The following is an 8823-nucleotide window of genomic DNA, read 5'->3' as shown; positions in this document are numbered from 1 at the left end:
TTTAGCTTAACTTTTAAAGCTTTTCGTTAACGATCATGCCTCCTGAAAAAAAGAGAAACTTGCTCCTTCTCCATCGCCCCAGCTCTCATAAACTGACAGCTGTTCCAATGGAAGATTCTGATAAATCAGATAAATTAGCAATTTCTAAATTTGAAATTGGCCTTGACTCTTGTAGTATATAAAGGTAACTTATACAAAGGCATCAGCATATATGGTGCTGTGCAGAAAAAATATAGATTTAGAAAAATATAGGTATAGAAAAATAGAAACAGAAAGACCTATGTGCCTATGGAATTAACATTTCAAAAGATACAGTAGAGGAAAAGCAGACGGGGGGGTAATTGTTGGGGGCACCCATCTCTGTCCACCTATTTGCCTTCACTGCACCTCTTTCTCATTTCACTCTTTGGATTATAAAAGGAAGAGGGAGACAGAGAGGAAGAGGAAATGTGGACTGGAAGTATAGCACTGAGCTATAATATTGGACAATGGAAGACTGGCATACTATCAGGTGGGGGGCAGCATTTGTTATGCTTAGGTGCCAGGAGATCGTGGGCTGATCCTGCCTGATGATTCTCTTAGACCTCTCAGCAGTGTTTGATACAGCAGGGATGGGAGAGGGTGAATTGGGTCTGGGAAGGGGGTGAGTTTGACAGCAGAGACTGCTGCATAATCCTTGCCCCCTTCTTGGGCCTGGCCTAATGCCAGTGAATTCACTAGCACAGGTCTAAGTAGACCTCCCTCATGCTATGGAGGCTTATCCCCAGGTATGGGAACAAATGTTTCCTTAAGCAGAGGAGACACTTGCATCTGTACCCCACAGTATGCAATGGTAGCTATTTTAGCATCACTGTACTATCAGGGGTTGGAAAGAATAAGATTGATCTCATCTGGTCTTGGAAGCTAAGCAGGGTCTGGCCTGGTTAGTACTTGGATGGGAGACCACCTGGGAATACCAGGTGCTGTAGGCTTATACCATAGTCTTTTGAGACTGAAGGTTGCCAACCATACCATAGACTGAATGTGGATGAACACACTGAAATTTAATTGAGAGAAGACAGAGGCCTTCCTGATCAGGAAAACTTCCAGTCCAGTGTCAGTATCTTTCTTCTTGATGGGGTTGTGCTCTCCTTAAAGGACCAGTTTTGCAGTCAAGGGAGTCATCTTGAACTTGGTCTTTCACCACTTGCCCAGGTTTTAGCGATGGTTCAGAAGCCCTTCACCCAGCCTCAGCCTTGTGTACCAGTTGCATATGTTATTGACTCAGTCACACCTACTCTTGGTTGCCATCACCTCTTGTTTGGATTACTGCAATGTGCTTTACATGGGACTATTCTTGAAGACCATCCGGAAGCTATAACTGGTACAAGCTGCAGCTGCAAGATTGTCAACCGGGTGAGATATTATTATCATGTTGTGGCCCTGTTGTTCCAGAGGCAAATTCAGAATGTCCTAAAATCTGGGGGGTGGGGGGTGGGGAGAGGAGAGATGGACTCTTGCACATTCCCCAATTGTTGTATGTGAGGCTGGAGTTAATTTTCTTTCTCCGTGCCAACAGTGATCCTGCCCTGGTTGCCAATCACTTTCATGTCAACATTATAATTGTGCCAATGCACAAATGTGATGGGCATGAAAAATTTGTGTGCAGAAGCATTTTAACTGTGGCTGCCATTATGTCTTCTCCAGCCCCAATACTCCATAAACAGCGCTTGAGAAACTGCTCTTTGTACCATTCTTTGGAAAAGAGGAAAGGTGAGTATAGTTTACAAAATGCAGCTACAAAATGCCACATGATGAATTAATCTTTAGTAAAGAGAAATAACCCCAAAAACTTTGTATTATTGTCAGTCACCAATTATAAATGAGATGAGCACATTGCCTTTGGCAAAATAAGAAACTTTTTTTTTTATTTAAAAAAAAGGTCATTGTCTGATAAAAACAAGAGCTGCTCTAGTCTAGCATAATATTTTTCTTCTTAAGCCCAATTAGAATCCTATTAGTGCAATTAAATGAGGATCCACCTTGATGTGAAAGAGCTTCACATTGATCAATGAGAGTAGTAAATCTTACAGGTTTCTTTCTAATTCCCCCCCCCCCCAAATCTTTGTATAGGGTGGCTTAATTTTCCCCTGATATGGATTCTGTACCTTTAACTCGGATGAAGAAATTCACAAAGTCATGATTTTTTTTGCCAGCATGAAGAAGCAAGAATGGAAACAGCTGCATGTTCAGATTCAAAACCCTGTGTCCATCTTGATGCACACATAAGCTGCCATTCAGAGAGAGATTCTAGGTATGTTCAGATGTTTCTGGAACAACAGATCATCTGTGTCATATCACAAACTGTTTAAAATTCCCTGTGTACGACCCCCTCCCCCCATTCACCCAATACACTAGAAAAGGTTGAATTAAAATCTGGTCAAAATTTATTGAAATCAATGCCAATTACAAGCTGTGCACCTTTTGCAGTGGGTCATCTTCAAACATGCCTTCCCCTTTAAGTGCAGGTATCTACCACAGAAGAGACAGCACACTACTATCCTGGCTTTCAGCATTCCCATCCTGACTCAAAATTCAATCACCTGATGACAGTCACTTCATGCCAACTCCCCAAAATTGCTGGAAGCTGAAGCTGAATTGCACCTCCTCCCCAAACTGGCCAGTCATGGACATCATCCTTGCAATCCAAACCCAAGGGATTACCAGTCAGCATCCCTAAGCCTCTTGAGCTCTGTTCTATTTTCCCCTATGACTTTCCCCACTTTATGGTGGACACCAAATCCCTTTTGCTACTTCCTATCCTAAACCAACCTGGCTAAAAGAACCACACCCTTAGGACATGGTAGGCCAATCAGGTGAAGAACAAAAAATTCCCACCCACCTTCACAGTGGTAACTAGCTAGTCAATATCATAAATGCATAGGAGGGGATCGTCGCTGGGCTCAGTTGGACTAAGTCTCTCAGACACAGCAACATCAGTTGCTGCACTGCGACTCATCCCCTTCTCCCCCACCACATCCAATGAGGTGCAAGACATGTCTAGTGCTAGGAGGAATCGGTCAAAAACACACGTACCTCCAATTCCATAAAGAAGTAAAATTCTTTTGTGTTTCAAAGGTGCTTTGATAAGGGGGTCTGCTGTTCAAGAAATACCAATCCAAAGTTCTGCTAGACACACAGAACTATTTATATAGTTCTTTGAGTTGGGCCGTCGACTTTGTACATGCCCACAGTGACCCCTATTACTCCTACCCACTCCAGCAAAGGGATAGTTGAAGCAATGTCAGGTAGTCAAGGAAGATCCATAAAACCAAAGGAAGCATCTGACAGAGAAAATTTGATTTTTGGTTTAATTAAGTTGTATTTGCCTTATATTTAGGCCCATTTCCTGTGTTGAAAAGCATAAGTCCCAAACACCATCTTACGAGGAAAATCCACCACTCTGCATATGGAAGGCTGGCATGTAGCAACAACCTTAGGAATTGCTTTGAGAACTAGCAACACATACCTTACCTCTCCCTTGGGAATGCGTAGGCGCCTATCAGTGAAACCTTGGTGCCAAATATTTCTTCCTGATGCTTTAGCCTTGCAAGAAGAGTTTGGGCTTTGACTGGTGACAGGAAACAGACTGTTTTGGAGCCATGTCCCACTCGCATGGTTTATGGTGATTAATTGACAAGTATGCCTTTCTGTTGCTATCTCTTTGTTTCCTCAGCGAGATATGAAGTGTGTGAATCCTAAAACTGGGGTCAGATGCATTAGGCTCTCACCACTGCACTGTCTTAATAAACCCAGAAAATTTTCTATTTCCACTTTTGTTATGTGTAATTACTTTATCCGACACAATTTTGTGTGGCCTTCTGATATTTCTGGAGCAAGTCAACAGCTTGATCAAAAACTGTCTCTCCATCGTACATGCTTCCTTTCACAAATTCTTGTGAAATTAGTGAACACCCTTCTGATTCTTTTTTTCCCCACCAGTTGTCCTAGCTGGAACAAATCAGTGTAGGAGTTTTGTGCAAAAATGGTGCTTCCTGTTGCATGTTGCAGGTGGATGCATGTGGAAGTTTATAAATCACTTTGAAGGCATTCCTCCTCACCTATCAGATGAGCAGATAAGATTTGTAGATGTCCTTGAGGCTACTTATAAACAAATTTGCTCAAAATTGCTCAAAAGGTGAGTACTCAATATTTAATATATTTATTTCCAAAGGATCTTTGCTGCAGAGGCTAGACAAATCCATCAGCAATGGCATTGTCTTCATAGACATAACAAATGTCATTATAGGCTATAATGTCCTATCAAATATAGTACAGCCTCTCAGCCAGCTTTGTTTTCATGAAGACTTGTGATGAATGCAAGAAGTTGTTCTTTCAGACTGGATTTGTTCTTAATGTTTGGCTGTCTCAGAGATGAGGAAGAAATGTAGGTAAAAACCTATAAGAAAGCAGAGTGCAACTTTGACTCTCTCCTTCTCTCAGCAGCATCATCAGAAGGCAAGGGGAGGAGGCTTAGTGGAACACCCAACTCTTTCACCTTGCTCCCTCAGCTGAGAAAGGATAAGACAGAGGGATGGGGTGTTGCAGAGAAAGAGCAAAAGAGTTGGGAGTGCAATTATAGCTACTTGTATCCAGCATTGTTGAAAAGACTTCCAGGGGTTCATAGGTTTCACACAGCTTGTAGAGACTCGAATCAGTTAATGAACATAGTCTTTGCAGAGGTTAGGGCTTACAGGTGAAAATGCCCAAATAATGTTTGGAATTTTGGTTGGCTGCTATGCCTACATGCAGCTGTTAGGGTAGGCATTTTGTGATGCTAATCCTTCTATCAGGGTTGATGGGGGTTCCGATGGCTCCCACCTGGTGCTAATATATGAGCTAGGGCATGAATGGAATCTAGACGGGCACTGATAGGACCCTTCCTGGCAGATAATCAATCAGACCATTTCTCAGTGGAGACTGGCAAAATACAAATGTACAAGCAGGTGGTGGAGAGTTCACAATACAATGAGATAGGAATTTCTGTCTGCATTACAAGACCACTCTCACAGTATGCAACATGAATGAAATGGTGTCTTTTTGTATGTGGAATTCAAGATGGGGTTTTCAGCTTGGCCTGGATCTTAGAGAATCTGGAGTTCATGTTTTTAGTCCATTGACATCCATGGGTTCCAGGAAATAGTCCAAAAATGTGTTGATGGTCATAGATGCTTCAACTGTTTTTAAGCTAGTTGCTTTTGACACACTTCTGGGGCACTTGACAGTTTCAGGACTCTAAGGGTAGACATTTCAGCATCTGAGTGACACATAGAGATATGCTCATGTATAGATAACAGTACTTTCTCCATTCCAACAATGGAATGCTGGTTTGAAATGATGCAAGCTTTGAAGTGCGATTTGTGACCCTCCAACCCAAGCAGATTGCAGCCCTCCAGCCATGTCTGGGGTTTACCAAATGTTTACAGCAAGATCCGGTTATTCTTCCTACACTCAAAACCAGAGAATTGCCAGGCAGCTAGGAAGCTGCTAGGCCAAACTGGTGGACTCTATTCAGATTAGTGAGTGATAAATTGTGCAGGTCTGTTTTAAAGGAAATGTGAAATGCGTTCTATACTGTTCTTAAGCTTTCTATGCGTTCTTAAGCTTTCAGTATTTACGTGAGCATTTTATTCATTACCTTGTTTTCGTTTTCTCTTCAGACATGCTTTTTTCAAAGTAAATGACCTGATTGCACACTTCATGCTTTCGAAGCCTACGCACACCATATGCTGTAGAATGTTGCCATTGTCGGGGGCCTGGTGGTTGACATATTACAAAACAATAACAGAGACCTGGCTAATAGAAGCTGAGGCAACATGAGAGTCTAGGAAACTAATGTGTATTATATCTTTTTTTCAGTCTCATCAAGCCTAGGATTGTGGCATCTAAGGCGATATAGGAGCACTTTATCAGACAGCTTTGTTTATATGAAACTCAGGGAAGAACTAAATCTGACATAAATCCCTGTAGTCTTTTACAGAGCAAAATTATTGTAGAGTTTATATTAGGGGGATCATGCCTTGCATTTAGCAAGCGTTCCAGAATACCCTGAATAACTGCACGTCTTTCCTCTCCAGATTTTATTATAAAAAGACTCAGATCACACACTTAGGGGACCCCTGGGATGAATTTTGGGTCTGGAACAGCAACTGCTATTACAGTAAGGTCACCCTGAGAAGGGATACAAGGGGTGGACCAAGGTGGGCCTTCCCATCCTCAAACAAATCCCGTTGCCATAGCAACAATGCCCTCCACACATTTCTCTTGCTTCTGGGTCGATGGTAGGGTGCTGATATTCCTTGGATTATCCCTTGCCACATTTGATCCATGTTCCTGATCCATAACCTAGGAGGTGCTTTCACTATATGCCGGTGGGGAACCTGGGGCATTTAAATACTTTCTTCCATGTTTGCCTGGCTGCTCAGAAAAGCCCCAATTAACAATGCAAGTTCATTTTGTTCACTGGCTTCTGCTTCACCTTCATAGCATTAGAATTACCTAGAGCTAAGAAGCTGGTTTCTAATGGCAACCATTGTTAAAGAGAAAGCTGATTAGTTATAGATTTTGACTTAAGTAACCATTGCCTTTCCCTTTAATCTGTGAGGTAATGCTATACTTATCTACAAAGGAAAGTAACTGAGGGCACAATCCTCACCAGGTCTACTCAGAAGTAAGTCCTATTTTGTTCAATGGGGCTTACTCTCAAGAAATTGTGGTTAGAATTGCAGCCTGAATGGTTATTTTGCCCTTTTATTACATCCTTCCGCCCCATCTTTAGCTGTTCTTAGTCGTAACCATAGTCCTAAATTCTTTTAGAAGTAAAATGACAACAAATTTCTTTAGTTCAGGGGGTAATGAACCTAAGAATTGTTTTGTTGGAGCAGACCAGTGTCCATCATGACCAAAAAGCAGTTTCCTCTGGGGAGATTCCAGAATTGAAATGGCCGCACATCCCCTTGTGCATGCTGAATTGGTTTTCAGATGATCATGTCTTTTCCCCTTTATCAAGTCAGTTGGGGAGTTCTAGAACAACTGTCTCCCCAGTCTAACTCTACGACAAAACATGACACTGACCGATTATATAACCACAACAAATCCAGTGTCTTCATTCTTCAATATACGAGCTTATGAATAAAAACGAAAAAAAAAAAATATCACAGTCTAGGAAATTTGCAAAAATGTATGAAAATGTACCGAATCGATGTTGGAAATGTAAAAAGCAAGAAGGTTCATTTTATCATATGTGGTGGACATGTGAAAAAGCAAAAAAGTATTGGTGTCAGATGGAACAGATTCAAAAAGTAAATATACAAATGAAACCAAAAGCCTTTTTATTAGAATTGACAGAGGAATGTGTGGAGAAAAAAGTTGAAACTTTATTTTTATATGTGGCTAGTGCAGCGAGAATACTTTTTGCGCAACAATGGAAGACATCAGAAGTACCCTGATGTCTTCTGATGTCTTCATCAGAAGCTGGATTCAGATGTCTTCATTCTTCAGTAGCTGGAAGAATGGTGGACAAAAATTTTGGACTTAGCAGAAATGTACTAGCCAATGACCTTGCTTAAAGAAAAATCAGTAATGTCTGTTGCAGAAAATTGGAAACCACTCATTGATTTTCTGTATACATAGGAAAAAAAACAAAAAACACAAGATAATGATTTAGGGATTTGAGGAAAAAGAATTGTGGAAATAAACTGACAGCACAAGATTGGGGCCAGAAGTTGCTCCACTGGAGGTAAGAGGAAACTCTTCACCTTACCCCCAGATAAGCCACCATGGCCTGAATGGGTCCCCTCAGACATGCACCACTTCTGGAGGTGGCACAAGTCAGAGGAGAATGGAGCAGCTTCAAGCCTCTCTGTGGTCCTCAGGGAACGGGGTTGGGATTTGGCATAACAGTTGGGACCCGGCCTCGCCTCCCGCTTCTCACCTGCCTGTCTCTGGGACCGCCCTCCACTGCCCTCTCCCCACCCCGGATTGCCTCTCTCTCGCCTCCTCCCTGCCCTCCCCAGACCCCTACATTGGCCAAGCTTGGCCGATGCAGCCCTCCCCAAGTTGACACGGAGGCTGGATGCAGCCTCCGTGGGCTGGTGCATATCCCTGCGCCGGCCCAGCCCATGCCTGAGGAGGTGCAAATGTGCTTTACAGCACATTTGTGACCCTCTTGTGCCGGCACAAGGGACTTGCACTGGCCTAAGGTGCTGTTAGGATTGCACCCTTGATTATAGAGAAAATATTAATGACAATGACAAGTATAAAAAGTTACGACAGAGATCAGAATTACGTATTCTGAAGTACAGAATAAGTAGACTAGGGATATAAGTAAATAGGACATACTGCTTCATACTTGCTATACTTTGCCTTCAGATAGTTTAAATGTATGTATTGTATATGTATTGGTTGGCAACCTTCAGTCTCGAAAGACTATGGTATAAGCCTACAGCACCCGATATTCCCAGGCGGTCTCCCATCCAAGTACTAACCAGGCCTGACCCTGCTTAGCTTCTGAGATCAGACGAGATCAGGCACGTGCAGGGTAACAGTATTGTCTATTATTAATTTGGAAAGTAAAAACAAAAACAAAAAATGTCACATGCTTTTAAGGTTTTAGCAGCAATTAAAACATGTACAACAATTATTTGATTTTTAAATCACTTTTTCAATCTATGTCTTCGGGCCAAACTACTCACTTGAGTGCATAATTCGGTCTGAAGTTTTCTGTTTTGTTTTGTTTTTAAATAATGGATGGAGGGGCATGCAAAATGGTGGGGCAGAACAAAG

At 42.1% G+C, this 8823-nt stretch overlaps 1 pseudogene; it reads right to left on the bottom strand.

Annotated features, from left to right (window-relative positions):
• Positions 1–8476: 8476 nt before the first annotated feature.
• Positions 8477–8595, bottom strand: LOC136650428 (5S ribosomal RNA; annotated as a pseudogene).
• Positions 8596–8823: the final 228 nt, after the last annotated feature.

Source organism: Tiliqua scincoides, chromosome 4 (genome assembly GCF_035046505.1).
Source record: "Tiliqua scincoides isolate rTilSci1 chromosome 4, rTilSci1.hap2, whole genome shotgun sequence".
In the NCBI taxonomy this organism is placed as follows: Eukaryota; Metazoa; Chordata; class Lepidosauria; order Squamata; family Scincidae; genus Tiliqua; species Tiliqua scincoides.
This window is presented reverse-complemented; position numbering and strand designations above follow the sequence as displayed.